Genomic DNA, 24,801 nt, shown 5'->3' with positions numbered 1-24,801 from the left:
TTAAAAGAGTACAGAGTTCATTCATTCAATCGTATCTATTGAGCGCTTACCGTGTGCAAAGCACTGCACTAAGCACTTGAGAGAGACTTGGTAGACCCGTCGCCTACCCACAGTGAGCTTAAGGTCGTATCTTCAAGGTCTTCCCCGCTTAAGCCCTCTTTTCCCCGACTCGCTCCCCTTTCTTTATCATCTAGGCATTCGAATCCGTACCCTTTGGGCATTTGGTATTCATCTCACCCTCCTCCCCACACCACTAATGGTTAGATCCTTATATTATATTATGAATTATTTATATTATATATGTATAGTATATGTTATTAATTATATGATATAACATCATTATATATTACATGGTGTATTACTATATTATCTATGCATGTGTTACATATTTCTATATTATAGATTTATATTATAGATTTATATTATTGTCTGTATCCCCCTCTAGACTGTAGGATTCGTGTGGGCAGGGATTATCTCTTACAACTCTTTTGTACCGTACTCTCCCAAGCCCTTAATACAGTGCTCTGCACATAGTAAGCACTCAATAAATGCTGTTTATTGGTCATCGGTTCGAATCCCGGCTCTGCCACTTGGCAGCTGGGTGACTGTGGGCAAGTCGCTTAACTTCTCTGTGCCTCAGCGACCTCATCTGTAAAATGGGGATTAAGACTGTGAGCCCCACGTGGGACAACCTGATTACCCTGTATCTACCCCAGCGCTTAGAACAGTGTTCTGCACATAGTAAGCGCTTAAGAAATATCAACATTATTATTATTATTATTGATTTTTCAGCTCTGGCCTATTTTATGAACAGATCAGAAAAAAACCTCACCATTTCCAGCCTTTAGAGAGAGGTTCAGAGTCCAGAGCAGGGAGCAACAGAGAACTGTGAGCAGAACAGAGAGAGGCAGAGCACTGACTAATAAAGGTTTAACTCCACCCCAATAAGGGCAGACTCTTCCACCCCAGGGAAAGATGGCTAATTCCTCCCCGAAGCCCTCAGGTCCTCTGGATAATGTGGGCAACCAGCTCCATTGCTTCCTGGGAAATGTAGTTTTTGCTCCTTTTTTCCTGAGATTTCCTTACTAGGGAAGCAGCATAGCTAGGGAAGCAGTGTAGCTCAGTGGAAAGAACCTGGGCTTCAGAGTCAGAGGTCATGGGTTCGATTCCTGGCTCTGCCACTTGTCAGCTGTGTGACTGTGGGCAAGTCACTTAACTTCTCTGTGCCTCAGTTACCTCATCTCTAAAATGGGGATTACCCCAGTGCTTAGAACAGTGCTCTGCACATAGTAAGCACTTAACACATACCAACATTATTATTATTACTAGCCTTCCACCAGCTTCTACCAGTTGACTGTGACGCCAATTTTTTAAATAACACTTGTTAAGCGCTTACTATGTGACTATGTGCCAGTCACAGTTCTAATTTATGGGGCGGATACGGGCTCATCAGGTTAGATACAGTCCATGTCCCACATGGGACTCAAGTCTTAATCCCCATTTTGCAGATGAGGTAGCTGGGGCAAAGAGAAGTTAAGTGATTTGCCCAGAGTCACACAGCAGACAAATGGCTGAGCCGGAAGTAGAACGCAGGTCCTTCTGACTCCCAGGACCACACTCTGTCCACTGAGACACACTGCTTCTCTGATTGCCTAACGATAGCCACAGAGAAGATTAAATCAGATTGGGTCTGCCCTAAATACCTGCTTTATTCCAGTGGTGAAAAAACAGGTTAAACAAAGCCCTTTACCTCAGAATCAGATGGCCTTAGGATGCTCATAATCCTTTCAGGCCAACCCTTTTTTCCCACGGTCTCTGTTAAGCACTAACTATGTGCCAGGCACTGAAGTAAGCGCTGCAGTAGACACAAGCTGATGAAGTTGGACACAGTCCACGACCCACATGGGGCTCGTAGTTTTAATCCCCATTTAATAGATGAGGTAATTGAGGCACAGAGAAGTTAAATGACTCGCCCAAGGTCACACAGCACACAAATGGCAGAGACAAATTAAAACCCAGCTCCTTCTGACTCATTCATTCATTCAATCGTACTTATTGAGCGCTTACTGTTTGCACAGCACTGTATTCAGCACTTGGAATGTACAATTCGGGCAACAGATAGAGACAATCTCTGTCCAACAACGGGCTCAAAGTCTAAAAGGGGAAGACAGACAAAAAAACAAAACAAGTAGACATCAGTACCATCAAGATAAATAGAATCATAGATATATACACAGTCCTAGGCCTTGTTCTATCTGCTGGGCTACTTTGCCAGGCCGAGTTGGGCCGATGGTGCCGGAAGCTTTACATATGGTCTACAGACACTCCATCGATGTCCTGGTGCTGCCTGTGACACTTTTCCTGTTTATGTCCTGTTGCAAGGATGATATTTATCAAGCTGAGTTTTGGTCTTAACCACCCCCTCCCCTCAATCCCCTGCAATTTGGAAAATGCACAGTTAATGCTGTTCTTCAATAACTTGTCCTGGAAAACTCTGGCTAGAATCTTGCCACTTCATATCACAGCTAATCAATTTGGTGAAATTATTACTTCTACAAATAAATTAGTTATACATAACCTTTTTTTTTGCTTTACTGGAAGCAGTGACAGAAATATAATTTTATGTTATTTTCTGAATGACTATACCAAGTTGGTAGGATATAGGGTAGGATACTTCACATTTTACTTTTCATTTTACTTGTAGCCAATCAGGAAAAACCAGATAGCACCTATTGCTTAGGTGAAATATTGTTCTCTAATTTCATTTCCTGTCAGAAAGGAAGTTCTGGATAACAGAAGAGAGAACCAGTCATTAAATAGGAGATTTATGACTTTCTTGGAAAGGTAACGATCACAATCCAATGGCTCCTACTCCATTCTGATCCTCCTTGACCTCTCTGCTGCCTTTGACACTGTCGACCATCCCCTCCTCCTCCATACCTTATCTCACCTTGGCTTCACGGACTCTGTCCTCTCCCGGTTCTCCTCTTACCTCTCTGGCCGATCATTCTCGGTCTCCTACGCCGGAGCCTCCTCCCCCTCCCATCCTTTAACTGTTGGAGTTCCTCAAGGGTCAGTTCTCGGCCCTCTTCTGTTCTCCATTTACACTCACTCCCTCGGTGAACTCATCCGCTCTCACGGCTTTGACTACCATCTCTACGCAGATGACACGCAGATCTACATCTCCGCCCCTGTCCTCTCCCCCTCCCTTCAGGCTCGCATCTCCTCCCGCCTCCGGGACGTCTCCACCTGGATGTCGGCCCGCCACCTAAAACTCAACATGAGCAAGACTGAGCTCCTCATCTTCCCTCCCAAGCCCGGTCCTCTCCCAGACTTCTCCGTCACCGTGGATGGCACGACCATCCTTCCCGTCCCGCAGGCCCGCAATCTCGGTGTCATCCTTGACTCGTCCCTCTCGTTCACCCCACGCATCCTATCCGTTACCGAGACCTGCCGGTTTCACCTCTACAATATCGCCAAGATCCGCCCTTTCCTCTCCACCCAAACGGCTACCTTACTATTACGGGCTCTCGTTATATCCCGGCTAGACTACTGTGTCGGCCTTCTCTCTGACCTCCCTTCCTCCTCTCTCGCCCCGCTCCGGTCTATTCTTCACTCCGCTGCCCGGCTCATCTTCCCGCAGAAACGATCTGGGCATGTCACTCCCCTTCTTAAACAACTCCAGTGGTTGCCTATCGACCTCCGCTCCAAACAAAAACTCCTCACTCTAGGCTTCAAGGCTCTCCATCACCTTGCCCCTTCCTACCTCTCCTCCCTTCTCTCTTTCTACCGCCCACCCCGCACGCTCCGCTCCTCCGCCGCCCACCTCCTCGCCGTCCCTCGGTCTCGCCTATCCCGCCGTCGACCCCCGGGTCACGTCCTCCCGCGGTCCTGGAACGCCCTCCCTCCTCACCTCCGCCAAACTGATTCTCTTTCCCTCTTCAAAACCTTACTTAAAAATCACCTCCTCCAAGAGGCCTTCCCAGACTGAGCTCCTCTTCCCCCTCTACTCCCTCTGCCATCCCCCCTTTACCTCTCCACAGCTAAAGCCTCATTTTCCCCTTTTCCCTCTGCTCCTCCACCTCTCCCTTCCCATCCCCACAGCACCGTACTCGTCCGCTCGACTGTATATATTTTCGTTACCCTATTTATTTTGTTAATGAATTGTACATCGCCTCGATTCTATTTAGTTGCCATCGGTTTTTACGAGATGTTCTTCCCCTCGACGCTGTTTAGTGCCATTGTTCTCGTCTGTCCGTCTCCCCCGATTAGACTGTAAGCCCGTCAAACGGCAGGGACTGTCTCTCTCTGTTGCCGACTTGTTCATCCCAAGCGCTTAGTACAGTGCTCTGCACATAGTAAGCGCTCAATAAATACTATTGAATGAATGAATAGTGACTTTTTTATTAGGAATTGTAATAATTCACTTCTTATTTGTAGAATGAGAGACATTAGACTACCGTTTTGGGAAAAACTACTTCACTGGACCTAAAGAGAACGTTTGACCAAACTGTTTAGAAATAGAACTGACCAAGATAATAATAAGTGCACTATTTGTCAACTGCTTACTATGTGCCAAACACCGCACAAAGTGCTGGGGTGGATACAAGCAAATCAGATTGGACACGGTTCCTGTCCCATGTGGGGCCGCTTCAATCCCCATTTTACAGATGAGGTAATTGAGGCCTAGAGAAGTGGAGTGACTTACCCACAATCACAACACACAAGGGGCAGAGCCAAAATTAGAGCACGGCCACTATCCCCTAAGCTGACAGGGTTTGGGTGGGAAGATAAGGAGTTCTGGTTTTGACATGGAAAACTCGAGGTGACATCAAGACATCCAAATAGAATTCAGGGGAAACGTGAGTCTGCAGAGAGGGTGGGAGAGGTCAGGGCTGTAGATGTAAATTTGGGAATTATCTTCATAGAGATGGTCGTTGAAGCCGCAGGAGCGAATGAGCTCCTAGGGAGTGGGTGTGGATGAAGAAAAGAAGGGGACCTCGAACTGAGCTTTGAGGAACTCCCACGGTTAGGAGGTGGGAGGCAGAGGAGGAGCCCACGAAAGAAGATTGAAAATGAGTGGCCAGAGAGCCTACTCATTCTCTTCCCTCGTCACCAGTAGCACTTATATATCCATCTTTAAACACTTCTTCCCTTGTTATTTATTTTAGTGTCCGTCTCCCCCTTTATATTTTAAGCTCCTTGAGGTCAGGGATTGTATCTACTATCTCTATTGTACTCTCCCAAGCACTTAGTAGCATCCTTTGCACACAGTAGATGCCGAATAAATGCTACTGATGGAACGATAATGTGAAGTCAAATCAGAACGATTGAATAGTATGTTGGACCTCATATGGAACGTTTTTAAGCGATATATAACTGAACTATCTTAGAAGTCTTTTTCCCAGAAACAATTTGAATATAAGGCCCCGCTTGCAAGAAGGATCTAGTTTTCCATAAGAACAAATGGTTTCATGTAGTACGGTGGACACGTAAGCACGTTTCAGCCCCTGGGCACTCTCACCTGATACACTCCACCCATCTTACAGTGATGATACGATGATATTTGTTAAGTACTTACTACGTGCCAAGCACAGTTCTGAGTACTGGGGGAGATACCAGGTAATCAGGTTGTTCCACATGGGGCTCAAGGTCTTATTCCCCATTTTGAAAATGAGGTAACTGAGGACAGAGAAGTTAAATGACTTGCCCAAAGTCACACAGCTGATAAGTGGCAGAGCCGGGATTACAACCCAAGACTGACTCAATCAACCAATCGAATTTATCGAGCACTTACCGTGTGCGGAGCACTGTACCAAGTCCTTGGGAGAGCGGCACGGCATAATAATAATAATAATGTTGGTATTTATTAAGTGCTTACTATGTGCAGAGCACTGTTCTAAGCGCTGGGATAGTGTATAGAGCGTGGGCCTGGGAGTCAGAAGGTCATGGATTCTAATCCCAGCTCTGCCTCTTGTCCGCTATGTGAACTTGGGCAGGTCACTTCACTACTCTGGGCCTCAGTTACCTCATTCGTAGAATGAGGATTGATGATGATGATAAATTTGATAAGCGCTGAGGTGGGTACAAGAAAATCGAGTTAGATGTAGTCCCTACCCCATGTGGGACTCACAGTCTCAATCCCCATTTTACAGATGAGTTAACAGGCACAGAGAAGCCAAGTGACTTGCCCATGGTCACACAGCAGGCAAGTGGCAAAGCTGGGATTAGAACCCAAGTCCTTCTGACTCCCAGGCCCACGGTCTATCCACTAGCCCACACTGCTGGGAGAATTGACTGAAAATTGATTGAGATTGAGACTGTGAGCCCCATGTGGGACAGGGACTGGTCCAACCCGATTTGCTTGTATTCACTCTAGCGCTTAGTACTGTGCCTGGAACATAGTAAGTGCTTAACAAATACTGTCATTATTAGGGAAGCAGCGTGGCTCAGTGGAAAGAGCACGGGCTTGGGAGTCAGAGGTCATGGGTTCGAATCCTGGCTCCGACACTTGTCAGCTGTGTGACTGTGGGCAAGTCACTTCACTTCTCTGTGCCTCAGTTCCCTCATTTGTAAAATGGGGATTAAGACTGTGAGCCTCACGTGGGACAACCTGATACCCTGTATCTACCCCAGAGCTTAGAACAGTGCTCTGCACATAGTAAGCGCTTAACAAATACCAACATTATTATTATTATTATTTTTAGAGGTAAACACTCAAAAAATACAATCGACTGACTACAATATATCAATGTTGGTAGAAACGTTCCCTGCCCACGAGGAAATTACAGTCTATAAGAGGATTCCCAATAGGCTTAAAAAGGGGAACAACAAGGCCACGGAGCATTTATCCACAATACTTCTTCACTAATCCCGCCTTAGCCCAGGAAATGAGAAGCAGCGTAGCCAGGCGGAAAGAGAATGGAGAGTCAGAGGACCTGTGTTTTAGTCCCGGTTCCATCACTTGTTGGCTGTGTGACCTTGGACAAGTCACTTAACTTATCTGTGCCTCAGTTTCATCATCTATAAAATCATACTCCCTCCTACTTAGACTGTGAGCCCCAAATGAGATATGGACTGTGTCCATCCTGAGTAACTTGTATTCATTCCAGTGCTTAGTACAGTGGTCTGCACACAGTAAGCGCTCAATAAATCATTTCTTCAAATTCCGTCAAGTCGTTTCTGACCCATCGAAACTCCATGGACGCACCCTCTTCAGAATGTCCCATCTTCTATCATTGCTCAATAAATACCACTGATTTATTGATTGACTGATAAAAAAGTAATATCTCAGAGACTGAGACTGGCAGTGCGAACAAACCATTATCTTGTTATGCTCTGATCTCCAGTGTATATTCTATCATCACCTTTGGGCAACTGACTACGTTTTTAGTGATTGTTATTATGCAATATTATTGTTGCATCCCTATTCTGCATATTCCTCATCTCGGGTGCAGAAAGCTTTTATCTGCTCAGAAAAGGAGAGAGGAAATAGGCAAGGAAGCAAGCAAATTCTGGGTGATGAGAAATGGAATGGCAAGTCAAAGACTTTGAATTAAATCCCACACTGTTGCTGGGTGACACAGAGCAATTAATCTATCTCTGTGTTTCCCAGGCAGAGGGAATAATTATCACCCTTTCCCCAAGAATATATCCTAAAGGATTGTATGACCTCTCCCTCATTAACGCCAAGCGCATTTAAGTTTACGTTAGGGAATTAAGGACATATATTTACTCAAAGGATGTAAGTTAAAGAAAAAAAGGACCGCAGCACTTTCAAACCATCGATGCTCGAAAACATCTGCATTTACTCTGCATGATCATCATTCCGCCGACGAGTAATCCAATAAATGGAAGAGCAAAAAACTCGAAGGCAGTTGAGATTTGACAGCGAGGAGGAAGTCCAGACGCATTTCATAAAATAACTTCTTTGTCGGAGAACTGTTTATAGAAGTAAATGTCAAGGTAAGCCTGGCAAGGAACAAAAGGGATGAGTCATGTTCTTCCAATCTCATGCCTGAGATGCTATCTTTTATCTTTCTGAGTATTCGCAAGCCTGATACTGAGTTTCTGCTCCTTATGGGTAAACAGTATGTAAACACTGCAGAAAAATGTTTTAGGACGTCAAGAAAGTCATTTTTCACGTGTGCTTTTGGCTCAGTGCGGAAAACTTGGGAGACCCAGTGGCCATATGCAGAAAATCAGTGGAAACAACTTCTCTCCTTAGAGTGTCCTTGCTGGCACTCTGGACTTTTGAAAGCAATTAGAGGGTGAGAGAACTCTAAATTAAGCCTCTGTCTCAGTATGTTGACCTCATTACAAACAAAACCAAGTTCACTTAGTGACTGCGGGAAGGTGTGAATAAGACTTGACAGAGACACGGGCCTCTTATATTGGAAACATATTAGTGTGCTTCAAAGGCTAGAAGTGCTTTCTCAACTATTATGCCATAATTCTGCCAGCTAAAAACTAGTATGAGTAAGTAGCAGCCCTAGCCCATTTGAGCTAACAAATATAATAAAGACGACGAGGTGGCTCATTTATAGTATGAGAATGGTGGGTCCTTGGTTTGTGTAACTTGTGATAGGATAGAAGTTGTCTGAAATGAGCAGAATCTTGTATCCACTTTAGAAAGATAAGAGAAGAAGCGTGGTCTAGTGGAAGGACGAGGGGCCTGGGAGTCAGAAGACCTGGGTTCTAATCCTGACTCTACCACCTGCATGCTATGTGACCTGGGGCACTTTCCAAGCACTTAATACAGTGTTCTGCACACCGTAAGCCCTCAAAAAATACGACTGAATGAATGAATAAATGAATGCTTCTGGCCTTCTACATTCCTCCTGGATCCCCTCTATCTCCCTCTCTTTCACTCAGGATGACTGTTCTTCTTCATCTGCTGCTAATAGACCCCCAAGACCCTTTTTCTGGACTTAACTCAGATCACTTAACTTCTCTGTGCCTCTGTTTCCTCATCTGTAAAATGGGGATTAGTTCTTTCATTCAATCGTTTATATTGAGTTCTTACTGTATGCGGAACACTGTACTAAGAGCTTGGGAGAGTACAATAAAACAATAAACAAACACATTCCCTGCCCACAGTGTGCTGACAGTCTGCTGTGTGACCTTGGGCAAGTCACTTAATTTCTCTGGATCTGAAATCCCTCGTCTGTAAAATGGGGATGAAGACCGTGAGTCCCATGTGGGCATACGGACTGCGTCCTACCTGATTGCCTTGTATCTACCCCAGTGCCTAGAACAGTATCTGGCAGATAGTAAGCACTTAATAATTATTATTAGTAGTAGTAGTATTAAAGTGCCAAACACCGTACTAAACTCCAGGATACTTATATTTTAAGCAGATTGAACACAGTTCCTGTCTCCCATGGGAATCACGGTCTATGAGGGGAAGGAGAACAGGCATCCTATGCTCATTAGACAGATGAAGAAACTGAGGCATAGAGAAGTTAAGTGACTTGCCCAAGGTCACACAGCAGGCAAAGTTGCAGATCGGCCATTAGAACCCAGGTGGTTGAGTACAACAGAGTCGTTAGATATGTTCCCTGCCTACAAGGAGCTTACAGTCCAGAGATTCTACAGTCTCAATTCCAAGACCTGTACTCTTTCCATTGGACCACAGTGCTCTTTCCATGAAGCAAGAATCCATCTGATACAGCCCTAAGTCAGAACAACCCCCTAACTGGTATTGGATCCCACCAACCCAACCCACGCTCCCTTCCCCCTATGTTGTGTCATTATTAATATTATTATGGTATTTGTTAAGTGCTTATTACGTGCCAAGCGCTGTTTTAAGCACTGGGTAATCAGGTAATACAAGGTAATCAGGTTGACCCACTTGAGGCTCAGAGTCTTTATCCCCATTTTACAGATGAGGTAACTGAGGCGCAGAGAAGTTAAATGGCTTGCCCAAAGTCACACAACAGACAAGTGGCAGAACTGGGATTAGAACCCACATCCTCTGACTCCCCAGCCGTGCTCTTTCCACTTTCCAAGCACTTAGTACAATGTTCTGCACACAGTAAGCCCTCAATAAATATAACTGAATGAATGAATAAATGAATGCATCTGGCCTTCTACATTCCTCATGGATCCCCTCTATCTCCCTCTCTTTCACTCAGGATGACTGTTCTTCTTCATCTGCTGCTAATAGACCCCCAAGACCCTTTTTCTGGACTCAGATCAGATATTAGCTTGGTTCAGCCACCATGTGATGGCAAGAATCCCGTTACATTAGCTTCGTGGTCAGACTCTGGGCCTCCTATGGGGATCTGAGAGGAAACAGGAAAAAAAAAATCCTAACTAGATTTTTTTTTTGTTTTCTCCTCTGCCCACCCTGTGATACTTTTGGCCTTTTGCCTGTGGTGAATACTATGTAAGCAGTCCAGGATCTGCTTCTTCTCATCAGATTTGTAGCTTCTCTCTTCCCAAACAGCTTGTCACCCTGGCTTTGCCCCTCTTCAAAGAATGTCACAAGGTACAGCCATGCCCATCGTCTCCTTTCGCCGGTTGGGGCTGCTGACTTGGTTGGTGAGAGGCGGCCATCTGAGCCCACTTGAAAACTGGAATGTGCTAGTGCGTAATCTCTCGCCCTGTAGGTAGCTCCCTGGGCATTAAGTGGATATTCTCTAAGTATTCCTTTAATTTCAAAGCTGTTCTGATGGTGGATTGCAGGTCTGATAACTAGTGCCTTTGTTTGAACACATTAGCCTAATGCATTTGCTTGTTTAAAACAATGATTGTCGTGGATATTTTTCCAGGATATCTGTTAAGTGCTTAATATGGGCCAGGCACCGTACTAAATGCTTAGAAAGGTGCTCGGCACATAGTAAGTCATTAACAGGTCCCATAATTATCATTATTATACAAGATAACCAGATGGGACACAGTCCCTGTACCAGGTAGGTAACTCTGCCTCAGTTACAGAGACGTTAAGTGACTTGCCCAAGGTCACACAGCAGATAAGTGGCAGAGTCAGGGTTAGAACCCAGATCTTCTGGCTCTCGGGTCTGTGCTCTTTTCCACCAGGCCATGTTGCTTCTCTAATGAATTGTGTCCAGTGGGAGGTTCTGTGCTCTGCACCAATCAATCAGTCAATCATTGGGATTTATTGAGCGCATACCATATGCAGAGCACTGAACTAAGCAATTGGGAAAGTAGAAGGAAGCAGAATTAGCAGACACGCTCTGTCCATTACGAGCTTACAGTCTAGAGGAAGAGATCTATCAACCTGTCCTTGTTTCCTTCTTCTTCTGTTCTGTGCCTTCCCATCCTCCCAATTCCCACTTCACCCCCGGGGACCTCTTCTACTGACACTAAACAAAATTCTGCCAGAGGTCTTCATGCCTTCCCTCTCCCAACATTCTGTTGTTCCCTTCAAGAGCCCTGACTACGCTGAATCAATCAATTAATGATATTTATCTCCAGTGGTTCCCTTTCAATCTTCGTATCAAGCAAAAACTCTCACTATCGACTTCAAAGCGCTCCATCAACTTGTCCCCTCCTCCCTCACTTCCATTCTCTCCTTCTACAGCCCAGCCCACAAACTCCACTCCTCTGCCACTAACTTCACTGTGCCTCGTTTCTCGCCTGTCCCGACGTCGACCCCTGGCCCACGTCCCGCCTCTGACCTGGAATGCTTTCCCTCCTCACATCCACCAAACTAGCCACTTCCCCCTTCAAAGCGCTACTGAAAACTCACCGCCTCCAGAAGGCCTTCCCAGACTGAGCCCCCTTTTCCTCTGATCCTCCTCCCCTCCCCATTGTCCGGACTCTCTCCCTCTGCTCTAACCCCCTAAAATTTTTCTCATTTCTCAAGTTGCCTGAGGTGAATAATGACTCCGCTTGCGTAGTCCTTGGATGGACAAAATTGAGGGAAAAATCTTTTCTGTTTAGCTCTTTCATACTTACTCTCCACTCTACTCGCCTTCCTAATAATAAGTGTGGTATTTGTTAAGTGTTTACTACATTCCTAGACTTGTACTAAGCAATGGGATGGAAAAGATCATCAAGTCAGACACCGTCCCTGTACTACATAGGGCACGGAGTCTAAATTGGAGGGGAAATGTATTTAATCCCCATTTTACAGATGTGGAAACCGCAGCACAGAAAAGAAATGGAGATTGAACTGAAGAAAGGTTAGGGCTCCTTTTAAGATGGAGCTAGGCCCTAACCCTAGATAATGCAAAATATCCATGGGAGGTTTACCTAGAGGAGTTGGGATTTGGGAAGGTAGTTGAAGCTGGGGAAGGCTGGAGTCAGGTGGATTTGGTTGGGAAGCGAGTCCCAGCCTGGGGAAACAGCAAAAACAAAATGGTTGAAGGAGAGAAGCAGCATGGCTTAGTGGATAGAGCACAGGCCTGCAAGTCAGAAGGACCTGGATTCTAATCCTGAGTCCACCACCTGTCTGCTGTGTGACCTTGAGCAAGTCACTTCACTTCTCTGGGCCTCAGTTACCTCATCCATAAAATGGGGATTAAGATTGCGAGTCCCTTGTGGGACATGGACTCCGCCCCCTCTAGACTGTAAGCTCATTATTGGTAGAGAACGTGTTTACCAACTCTGTTATATTGTACTCCTCCAAGAGCTTAGTACAGTGCTCTACACACAGTAAGTGCTCAATAAATATGAGCGATTGATTGATTAGGAGAGAGAGTTGAGAACGAGATACAGTGAGAAAGCAAGTTTAAAGTGCAAGCTGTGGAGCAGTGGTAAAGAGAGTGGTAAGGTGAGGAGAGTTGGTGCTAACTGGGAGGAGCTTTTGCTTGATACAGAAGGAAATGGGAGGCTAATTGGAGTTTTCTGAGAAGAGAGGCGATACATGCTGACACTTCAAGTAAATGATCCACAGAGCAGTGCATAGTAGGAGTTGGAAGAGGCAGGTTCGAAGCGGGAGAAGTTCAGAGATCAGCAAGGAGGTTGCTATAACAGTATAACCATGTCCGTCTGTCTCCTCCCCCTCTAGACTGTATGCTCATTATGGGCAGGGAATGTGTCTGCTAATTCTCATGGACTCGCCCAAGCACTTAGTATCAATCAATCATATTTATTAAGCACTTACTGTGTGCAAAGCACTATACTAAGCACTTGGGAGAATACAATATAATGGACATATTCTCTGCCCAAAACGAGCTTTCAGTCTAGAGAGGGACACAGACATTAACCTAAAAAAATAAATTATGGCTATGTACATAAGTGCTGTAGAGCTCAGTGGGGAGATGAATCAAGGATGCAAGTCAGGGCATTGTAGAAGGGAGTGGAAGAAATGGAAGAGAGGACTTAGGCCTTTTGGAAGAGATGTGCCTTCAGTAAGACTTTGTAAGTGGGGAAGAGTAATTGATATGAAGAGAGAGGGAGTTCCAGGCCAGAAGCAGGTTGTGGGAAAGAGGTAGGCGGTGAGATAGATGAGATGGAGGTACAGTGAGTAGGTTAGCATTAGAGGAGCAAAGATTGCAGACTGGCTTATTCTAGGAGAGTAGCGAGGTGAGGTAGGAGGGCTCAAGGTGATTGAGTGATTTAAAGCCTGATGGTGAGTTTTTGTTTGATACAGAGGTGGATGGGCAATCCCTGGAGGCTCTTGAGGAGTGGGGAAACATGGACTGAAAGTTTTTGTAGAAAAATGATCCTAGCAGCAGATGAAGTGTGGACTGGAGAGGGAAGATAAAAGGCAAGGAAGCTGATAGGATAATCAAGGTGGGTTGGAGTAAATGCTTGGATGAACACGGTAGCAGTTGGAATGGAGAGGAAAGGGGAGATTTTTAGCAATGTTGTGGAGGCTGAACTAACAGAATTTAGTGATGGATTGAATATGTGGGTTGAACAAGAGATGGGATAATGCCAAAATTTGGGGCTTGTGAGACAGGAAGGTGCTGAAAGTCAAGGTAAGGACAGGGTTTGGGTGGGAAGATAATGAGTTCTGGTTTTGACATGTTAAGTTTAAGGCGACATAGGGATATCCAAGTAGAGATGTCTTGAATGAAGGGGAAATGTTAGACTGCAGAGAGGGAGAGAGATCAGGGCTGGAAATATACATTTGGGAATCATCTGCACAGAGGAAGTAGTTGAAGCCAAGGGAGTGAATGATTTCACCAAGAAAGCGGCATAGTACAGCACTCGGCACATACTAAGTATTCAATAAATACTATTGATTGATTGATAACCACGATATGATCAGAGCTTAAGTAAATGCAGATAGATTTTTAAAACACCCATTTTTTGTCTAGTTTTTGCCTTAATGAAAAAAAAAATACTGACGGGGTGAAAGAGCTCAAAAAGGAAAATAATCAATAGTTAAGTCATAAAGCAAAATTCCCAATGCTCAGAATCCTTTGTTAAGATAATTGAGATGCATTTCACCCACCCACCTGTAAATAGAACATAGAGTCATCTAGATTGTGCTAATTCATACCACTCAGTTTTATTTAAGTGATTGTGCTAACTGCCACCCATCTAAACCAGAAGTTGTAATCCTAAACAGAATTAGAAAAACTTCTGTGAGAAAGCCATCTTAAGTACTTTCAAAGTAAATATTTTTTCAGTCAATTAATCAATAAGTGGGTTTTTTTTTTAATGTCTTACTGTGTGAAGGTCACTGAACTAAGCTTTTGGGAGAGTGCAATGCAGGGTTGGTTAACACGCTCCCTGCCCACAACAAGCTTATAGTCTGGAGACATTTTCAGCATAAAATGTGGAAGATTTGGTAATTTCTACCTATTTGTATATTTATGTCAATTAGTCACCTATCTAGCATTAAAAATGATAGAGTCCAGATGCATTATTATTATTATTATTCCTTAACATGTGTGCTCACCCCACAGAGTTAAAATGACTTCATCATTTCAACTAGAATATGTGGGAAAAGATAAGCGCTCTTTACCTAAATCGTTCAGGATCATATATTTAGTGCCTACTGTGTGCATAACTCTGTACTAAGTGCTTAGCGGAGTACTATAAAAAAAGAAGACAGCTTCCCTACCCAGGAGGAGTTTATCGTTTATCAGAGAAGATGGACATAAAATAATTTACAAATAGGAGAAAGAAGTGCTCAAATGGCAGAGTATGTAAAATGACAAGCACAAAAGTGCCATGGGAATTAGTGAGTGCAAAAGTGCTGAGAAGAGAGTAAAGATAAAGTGACCTTGGAACAAGAAAAAGTCATCAGGGAAAATTTCAATCAATCGTTTTTAATCGAGCTTCCCGGAAGATGTAGAATTTCTGAAAGACTTCAAAATTGAGAGGTGAGGTCTGGCTGGAGGAAACCTATGAGACAAGTTTCAGAGGCAGGAGAATTGAGAACAAGTTGAAGTTGGAGTGTGCAAGGCTGGGATGTAATTGGAGAAGAGTGGATGGGTAGGAAAGAAAGAGAAGTGATAGAGTCCCAGTGTCAGGAGTTTCTGTTTGGGGCAAAGATGAATAGCTAATGGTTGGAGATTTCTGAGAAGTTGACAGATTTGTGAAGAATGATGGTTAAAAAAGATGATCTGGGCAGCAATGTGATGACACTAGGGAGGAGAGAAGCAAGAGGCAAGGAGGTCAACGAGTCAGGAAGTGGTGCCAGGACTACCTCAGTGTTTTTGTTTTAGGGAGATGGTAAATAAAACCACACTTTAGTATCTGAAAGAAACAAATGAAGTACAGTGTTTTCTCTCAGAAATGGAAAGCAAATACACTGAGAAATGAAGCCAAAAAAAAAAGAAAGAAAAGGAAATAAGAGGATTTGGAAAGAGTAAGAATAATATAAATGAGTAGATCCCCAAACCCAATTGCATTCAGTTGAATTTATCTGTTTCTGCTATCACATAGTCTTAACTACTCTAAGAGTTTTGAATAAACATTTGCCAAATGATGAATGTATACATTTTGGCAAAAACCATTATTATTTGGACATATAAATAACTGATCCATATTAGTGTTTTTTTCTTCCCATAGCACTTGTATCTAACATTAAGGCAGAATGGCATAGACAAAAGCATCAATTCTGCTTTACAGAAGGGGAAAGAGGCAATCGGGAATCACTTGAAATATCAAATGGTGGGCAAAAGCTTCTAGTTCCTCATAGCCTTTTGCTGATGTGAAGTCCATTTCCATGGAAACAGCACTAGAAATAGCAGCATGTAAGAGGCAGTGGGTTCAGTGGAGCACATGTCAATTTCTGCTGCGGTTTGCAGCCAAGTAGTGAAAGAACCATTCTTTGAAAAACACCTACGCATCGCTCTTCTTACTTTTAAAAAGAAAAGTTAGAACTAAATAATCAGAAAGTAATTTTTCACAGCCTCTTGATGGCACAGGCTCTGCAGCCTAATTACCATGACATCAGTTTTGCCCCTTTCCAATTCATTTATTCAATTCATTCAGTTGTATTTATGGACCACTTACTGTGTGCAGAGCACTGTACTAAGTGCTTGGGAGAGTAAAATATAACAGTAAGCAGGCACATTCCCTGCCCATAATGAGCCAATTCCATTCCCGAATCAGAATTCAGAACTCCATCCCCAGGAATACGGTTCAATTGTCCTGTTGTCACCAAGGAAGCAGTGTGGTCTAATGGAAAGAGCACTGACCTGGGAGCCAGAGGACTTGGGTTCCAGTTCAGACTCCACCACTTGCCTGCTGTGTGACCTTGAGCAAGTCACTTAACTTCTCTGTGCCTCAGTTTCTTCAACTACAAAATGGGGACTCAATACCCCTTCTCCTTAGACTGTGAGCTCTGTGTGGGACTGGGACTGTGTCTGACCTAATTAACTTGTAACTTGTATCTACTGCAGCACTTAGAACTGGGCTTGACACATAGTACTTAATAAATATAATAAAAAAGCAACCTCTGTCTATCATTTTCCATAAAGGCATGTTGGTCTTTTTTATTTTGATTTCAACTTCTCCATCCTTCTGAACATGGCTAATGTATTTCCTAGTGCTCAGAAATCAATCAGTCCATTAATGGTAATTACTGAGCACTTACTATGCAAAGCACTGTTCTAAGCACTTGAGAGACTTTGAAATAACAGAGTTGGTAGACACATTCCCTACCCACACAGAGATTACAGTCCAGAGGGAATTAAATTCTTACTGCTGGTAAAGATCTGTGAACAGTTTCTGAGGAATAGCTTGGAACATGAAATCAGTCTTTTTCGGACTTACTGTCAGACTGCAAGAGTAAGCCGAATCTGCAAAATGATCTATAATGTTTTCAGGTCTCTATGTACATCATTAGTTCTGACACCTGTAGTTTCGGACTCTAAAGAGCTAGGGGAAAGTATAAGGATTTGAATCCAACGTGGCTCCTAGCCCATTGAGAAGATCACGCTATGGAGGAAAGTATTCGTATAAATTCAGTAAAAAAAAATATGGCTAAAAATAGCATAAAAAGCAGCAATTAATTAGAACTGGGAGGGAATGATCCTAAGACACTCTGCTCCAGACTGATCCAACAGTTCCATTCAGTCATTCATTCAATCGTATTTATTGAGCCAGTACTGTGTGCAAAGCACCGTACTATGCGCCTGGGAGAGTACAATGCAACAGACAGACACATTCCCTGCCCACAATGAGCTCACAATCTGCTCACAATGTTCTATTGGTGGAACAGGGACAGGTCTCCCCTATTACGGGATTTATTAAATGGTTACTATGTGTCAAGCCCTGTTCTAAGCTCTGTGGTAGATACAAGTTATTCAGGTTGGATACTGTCCCTGTCTCACATGGGGTTTACAGTCTAAATAGGAGAGAGAACTGACATTGAATCTCCATTTTGCAGTTGAGGTAACTGAGGCACAGCAGCTTGATGTAGGGAATATTGCGTGGGCCCGGGAGTCAGAAGGTTGTAATCCCAGATCCACCATTCGTCTACTGTGTGACCTTGGTTAAGTCGCTTCAGTTCTCTGTCCCTCAGTTACCTCATCTGTAAAATGGGGATTGAGACCGTGAGCCCCACATGGGAAAGGGACTATGTCCAACTCAATTTGCTTGTATCAGCCCCAGCATTTAGTACAGTGCTTGGCACATTGTAAGTGCTTAACAAAGACCATTATTATCCTTATTATTGATTACTTGATCAAGTTCATCCAGCAAGCAAGTGGAGGAGCTAGGATTAGAACCCAGACTCTCTGACTCCCAGGCCCATGCTCTTTCTACAAGGCAATGATGTTTCAAGGTCTTGAAGCAAATAGGTGTATGTGCTTCAAAAGTATATTTGTCAGCAAGCAGGAGTGCCTGGAGGAGAACGCAATGACGCATTCATTGTCCTATAATGCAGAGGTTATGTTTTTGCAAAACACCACGTTAATCACTGAATTAATCTATAGTATTTATCAGGCACTTGCTGTTTGCAGAGCATTGTACTAAGTGCTTGGAAGGCTACGTGGCTCAGTGGAAAGAGCCTGGGCTTGGGAGTCAGAGGTCATGGGTTCGAATCCCAGCTCTGCCACTTGCCAGCTGTGTGACCGTGGGCAAGTCGCTTAACTTCTCTGGGCCTCAGTTCCCTCATCTGTAAAATGGGGATTAACTGTGAGCCTCACGTGGGACAACCTGATTACCCTGTATCTACCCCAGCGCTTAGAACAGTGCTCTGCACATAGTAAGTGCTTAACAAATACCAACATTATTATTATTACAAGAGAGTTAAGGAAGGAGGAGTGGTAGTAATGCCATTTACTGAGCATTATTTATTGTCTGCACTGTACTAAGTGACTGGGAGAATATTATAGATGTTCCCTGAGTGGTGGTACTTCCCCTGTGATATCACATGAATGCAGACAACTGTTTTTTCTGACACCATGCTGTGCTCTTTCCAGGCAAACACAGGCTGGGGAGATCAGTACCTAATTCTGCCCTTGTGTTCTATCCAAAACACATAGTCAGTCAATCATATTTATTCAGCATTTACTGTGTGGAGAGCGTAAGCTTGGGAAAGTACAATACATCAATAAACAGACATATTCCCCGCCCACAGCCAGCTCACAGTCTAGAGGGGGAGACAGATATTAATATAAATAAATAAATCACTGATATGTACATAGGTGCTGAGGGGCTGGGAGGGAGGGATGAATAAAGGGAGCCAGTCAGGGTGACACAGAAGGGAGTGGGAGAAGAGGAAAGGAGGGCTTAGTCAGGGAAGGCCTCCTGGAGGAGATGTGCCTTCAGTAAGGCTTTGAAGCCAGGGGAGAGTCACTGTCTGTAGGATGTGAGAAGGGAGGGTGTTCCAGGCTAGAGGCAGGACGTGGGTGAAAGGTCAGCAGTGAGATAGATGAGAACTTCCTACGGTGAGAAGGTTGACATTAGCGGAGCAAAGTGTGTAGGCTGAGTTGCAGTAGGAGCGTAGCAAAGTGAAATAGAAAGGGGCAAGGTGATTGAGTGCTTTAGAGGCAATGGTAAGGAGTTTCTGTGCTTGGAGGTGAAAATACACATTCCAAAAATACATCTTTTGAGTGTATCTCAAAGGTTTTTGATGAGCTTCTCTGACTAAACCCTCATTTGCTCTTCTCCCTCGCCCTCCTGTGCTCCCTTACACTGGGATTTATACCTTTTATTCACCCGTCCCTTGGCCCCACAGCACATACGTACATATCCATAATTTATTTATATTAATGTCTGTTTACCCCTCTAGACTGCAAGCTCACTGCGGGTAGGGAACGTGTCTACCAACACCATTATATTGTACTCTCTCAAGTGCTTACTACAGTGCTCTGCACCCGGAAAGAGCTCAATAAATGACTCCTCGATGGATGGATGCTTTAAAATTGGAAGAGCTCTGTGGTCTCCCATTGCATCTTCAAGAGCGACGTTGACTAAATCTCCTCAGGGTCCTGCTTCTCCTTCTAGACGGTAAGCTCCCTGTGGGCAGGGAACCTGTCTGTTAAAATGTTATTTTGTGCTCTCCCAAGTGCTTAGTACAGTGCTCTGACTGACTGAGCGGTGTTGGAGAAAGGGGCAGGCAGTTAAGTCAATTTCAACTCTGACTCAATTGACCTCACCACTATGGAGTAGCTAAAGATCCTGTTGACCTTCTCAAAACAGCCAAATTTACCATTGATGGGGTCAAATGTGTTTTTAAACTGTACAGAAACAATAAAGACATCTCAGTTTAGCTTAGAACAGTGCTCGGCACATAGTAAGCGCTTAACAAATACCAACATTATTATTATTAGTTTAGCTTCCTATTTGTCATGCGGCTGAGATGAAATCGCCTATCCTGTTGCGTTGAATAAAGTCCTACTGCTTTTCAATTCCTGGTTGGCCGTCACATACTACAGGCAACAGGGAGTTCTCTAAGCATTCTCTGGTCATTGTCAGATTAAGAAGCTCATTATGGGCAGGGAATGTTTCTGTTTATTGTTGTATTTTACTCTCCCAAGATCACAGTACAGTGCTCTCCACACAGAAAGCGCTCAGTAAAAACAATTGAATGAATAAATGAATGACATAATAATAATAATGGTATTAGTTAAGTGCTTACTATGTGCCAAGCACTGTTCTAAGCACGAGGGTAGATACAAGGTTATCAGGTTGTGCCATGTGGGTCTCATAGCCTTAATCCCCATTTGACAGATGAGGGAACTGAGGCACAGAGGAGTTAAGTGACTTGCCCAAAGTCACACAGCTGGTAAGTGGTAGAGGAGGGATTAGAACCCACAACCTCTGACTCCCAAGCCCGTGTTCTTTCCACTAAGCCATGCTGGAGGAGCCACTGGACTGACTCAGAAGTGGTGTTTCTTCATACACCACTAAACCCTCATTTGCTCTTCTCCCTCTCCCTCCTGTGCTCCCTTACACTTGGATTTATACCTTTTATTCACCCTTTGCTCTAATACACTTTTTTTTCACAGTATTCATAAACCTAGCCCAAATCACCACAGCAATTTTTCAGTTCCTGTAGTCAGTATGAATACCATAGCTAGAAGAGACCTTTTCAGAGTATTTGGTAAGTATTTACTAGGTTCTAGGCACTGTATTAAGCACTGGGGTAGATACAAAATAATCAGGTCAGAAACAGTCCATGTCTCACATGGGGTTCCCTGTCTAAATCAGAGGGAAGGGGATTTAATCCCCATTTTACAGATGAGGTAACTGAGACACAGAAAAGTAAAGTGACTTGCCCAAGTCACAGAGCAGACGAGTGGTGGAACCAGGATTAGAACTCAGGTGCTCTGGCTCCCAGGCCTGTGTTCTTTCCAATTGAAATGCTGCTTCCCACCTTGAGAGATCCTTTGTTTCAGTCACCTGATAGCCTTAACTCCGAGAGTTAAGGTAATAGTAAATTTTTCTTCAACCTTAGAGCCAACACCTTATTTTTTTCTACATCATTTTGGATAAAAATAGAGGCATAGCTCTTTTGGTTTCCCAGTGTGAGTTTGTTTTTAAATTATTTGTAGATTTACTGCTGGCTCTTCGTTATATTGATCTCTAATGGTGCATGACAACTGGCAGTTTTAACCCATTTGTAGTGGATGGAGAGAAGGTTGAAATAGTTGACAAATTTTTCCCTCCTGGGATCTATAATCAATAATAAAGGAACTAGTTGCCAAGAAATACACCGAAGATAAAAGTCTTCAGAGAAGACTTGACCTGAAGAGCCTGGAAAGGGTCATGAAATCTGTTGATGTAACAATTGCCACAAAAATACAAATTGTCAACTCTATGGTGTTTCCTGTGACTACGTTTGGATCCGAAAGCTGGACAGTGAAAAAACAGGATAGAAAGAACATCAATTCTTTTGAAATGTGGTGTTGAAGAAGGCTTTTGGAATACCATGGACTGCCAAAAAAACAAATAAATGGATTTTAGAGCAAATTAAACCAAAGTAGTCTTTGGTTCGACTTAGATTAGCATATTTGGACACATAATCGGGAGGACTAATTCTCTGGAGAAGGCACTAATGCTAAGAAAAATCCAGGGAAAACATGGAAGAGGCAGACCAGCAGCTAGATGGATAGAGACCATAACAATGATAAAGGAAGAACCGTTAGAAAGGCTGCGGATTATGGCAGAGGACAGGACGTCTTGGAGAATGAATACACATGGAGTCGCTATGAATCGGAAACAAGTCGACAGCACTTAATAATAAAATGGTGCAGAATTGTCATTATTTTTAATGAGTTCCTCTTGAGGTTGTGGAGTACTATTGATTGCATATATTCATTGCTGTTCTTCCTGTTTCATCAGAAGTGATTTTTTATGTTGGGTGATGCATACAATGCTTAATCATTAACATTATGAAAATATGTCCAATGCTTCCAAATCTGTATTGGGCCAATTTATAACACCAAGTGAATATGCTGGAACAGCACTGCTAGTTCATTTTTGCCATATACTTACAAGTTTGCACTGAAATTTATAATTTTTTTTTTTTTTTTGGATTTCATTAGTTGCAGGAGGGCTGCCAAAAAAAGTGATATTCCATCCACTCCAACCCCGACACAAATTCCCCGCTAGACCATGGTTCTACTCGAGCACTGAGTTGCAGGGGAAAATAGCCCCCTGAAACCTAGTTCATTCATTCATTCAATCGTATTTAATCGTATTTATTGAGCGTTTACAGTGTACAGAGCACTGTAGTAAGTCCTGGGAAAGTATAACACAATGACAAACAGATTGAGAGTTGACAGTTAGTTCTGTGACCCCTAATAACTCTGTTTCCCTGACATGCCCAAACTGGTCTTGAGAATCATAAGGACCTGGGTTCTATTCCTGGCTCTGCCACTTGTCCATTGTGTGATCTTGGGCAAGTCATTTAACTGATCAATCAATCAGTCGTATTTATTGAGTGTTTACTGTAAGTCAGTTCTACTGTACTGTACTAACTGTATTTATTGAGGACCTGGGAGGGTACAACAGAGTTGGTTTCCCACAGTGAGCTTATAGTCTAAAATGGGAGACAGACATTACTGTAAATTAATAAATTGTGGAAATATACATAAGTGCTGAGAGTTGAGGTAGGGGTGAATAAAGGGTACAAATCCAATGCAAGGGCAATACAGAAGGGAGCGGGAGAAAAGGAAATGAAGGCTTAGTGGGTTTGGAAGGTGTATTTATTATTTATTTATTCCACCACCTACAGTCCATTTGGAAAATTAGAGAGACAATACACAACTGAATGAAATCCAAGTAATTTCAAAGATGTAATAAACCTTCCTAAATAAGTAATTTATGGCCGACTCAAAAACAGCTCACAATCTAAGAAACAGAGAGAATAGGTATAGTATCCTCAATTGACAAATGAGGAAGCTGGGGATTAATGTAAAGCTCCCTGTGGGCAGGGAATACGTCTGCCAACTCCGTTGTTTTGTACTCTCCCAAGTGCTTAACATAGTAAGTGCTTAATAAATACTACTGATTGATTGATAAATGATAGGTCATAGGTCATAGTCATCAAAGTCAGTAGCGGAAATGGTAATTGGTCTCCTGACTTCCAATCTCATGTTCTTTCCAATAGGCCACACTGCTTCTATTTTTAGGATCCAATGCAACATTTTAATTAATATGTGTTTTCTTTCAAATAAAAAATGCACCTGAATCCTACAGATGATGCTCTATCAATTTATTAACATCTCTAACTGCATGACCCAATGAAGGGTCACTGGGTTGATTTATTGAGCTAAATGGTTTGGTTGACATCTAATTTTTAATGGCTTATCTGTAGAGAATTATTTGTTAATTCACATGATGTAGCTGTGTCCACATTTAATTTTGGCATCCAATATTGTAAGACAGCTGGTTAATGTTCTCGTCTAATGACAACCGGTGGAAAGGAGAAGGAAAAATCTCTGCAAAACCAGAAGCTCAACTTCCACTTAAAAACATTTTGAAGCAATATATGCAAATTTCAAAAAGAAATACAAATATTTTAAGTGAAAAAATAAGATTCTATGAATACTTTCAGAGAAATTGAATAATTATTTTTCCCCATTTTTTGTTCATATCTGCTTTATTTCTCGAAGAGAGTAACAGGGAGTATTTTTGTCAGCTACTTTCTCAAATGCATTTCAACATAAAAGCTTTCAAATTCTGATATCTGTAAGTAGAATATGACTCATTTGGAAAGTTAATCTAAAAAATAATCATAGCCTACATAAATTGGAGGAATAGGGAGAACACCAAAGAGGATTTCACATTGCAACTGTTTACTCATGAAAAGCTACATATATGAAATAGAATTAATGCATTCCTTTCCCTCCCAAAAAAAATTTATGCATTTTTATATCAGTAGAGTCAGTGAGCCACCAATGAAACTAAATTTAGGTGAAATATAATCTAATTTAAGAAATAATTCCACCATTTCATATTATCATTACTGGTAATCCAGTAATACCTCCGCAAAGGGTTTAGAGACATATTTCAAGTAATCTCTTTCTTCACTTTTCTTGGGAAAAAAAGAAATGCAATGACATTTTGATTCCACATCTTTAAACTAGATTTATCCAAAGTGGAAGAATAAGATTTTTTTTAAATTGTATAAATTATTCTCATTCTGATTTTGGTGTGTATACTAGTATATTTCAAAATTACTACCCAGGATCAAAATGATTTAACTGACTCAAAGCAGTATGCATTTTTCCACAAAAAGCATTATAACTTTATTTTAAAGTGTGGTTTCTTCTCTTCATTTTTCCATCAAAAAATACTTTATAACTTTATAAAATTGAAAACACGGGCTTCCTTAAAGGCTATGACATGAATTACCACCATTTCATCCCATAGCAAATCTCTGAAAACAGTAGTTTAAACATTGGTTCTTTACAAAGAATTTTCCAGATATTGAAGGCATCTAGCAATATGAATAGTTTTGGAAACTTC

This window comes from Ornithorhynchus anatinus, chromosome 14 (genome assembly GCF_004115215.2).
Source record: "Ornithorhynchus anatinus isolate Pmale09 chromosome 14, mOrnAna1.pri.v4, whole genome shotgun sequence".
Taxonomy (NCBI): Eukaryota; Metazoa; Chordata; class Mammalia; order Monotremata; family Ornithorhynchidae; genus Ornithorhynchus; species Ornithorhynchus anatinus.
The sequence above is the reverse complement of the archived record's forward strand: the minus strand, read 5'-3'. Positions refer to the sequence as shown.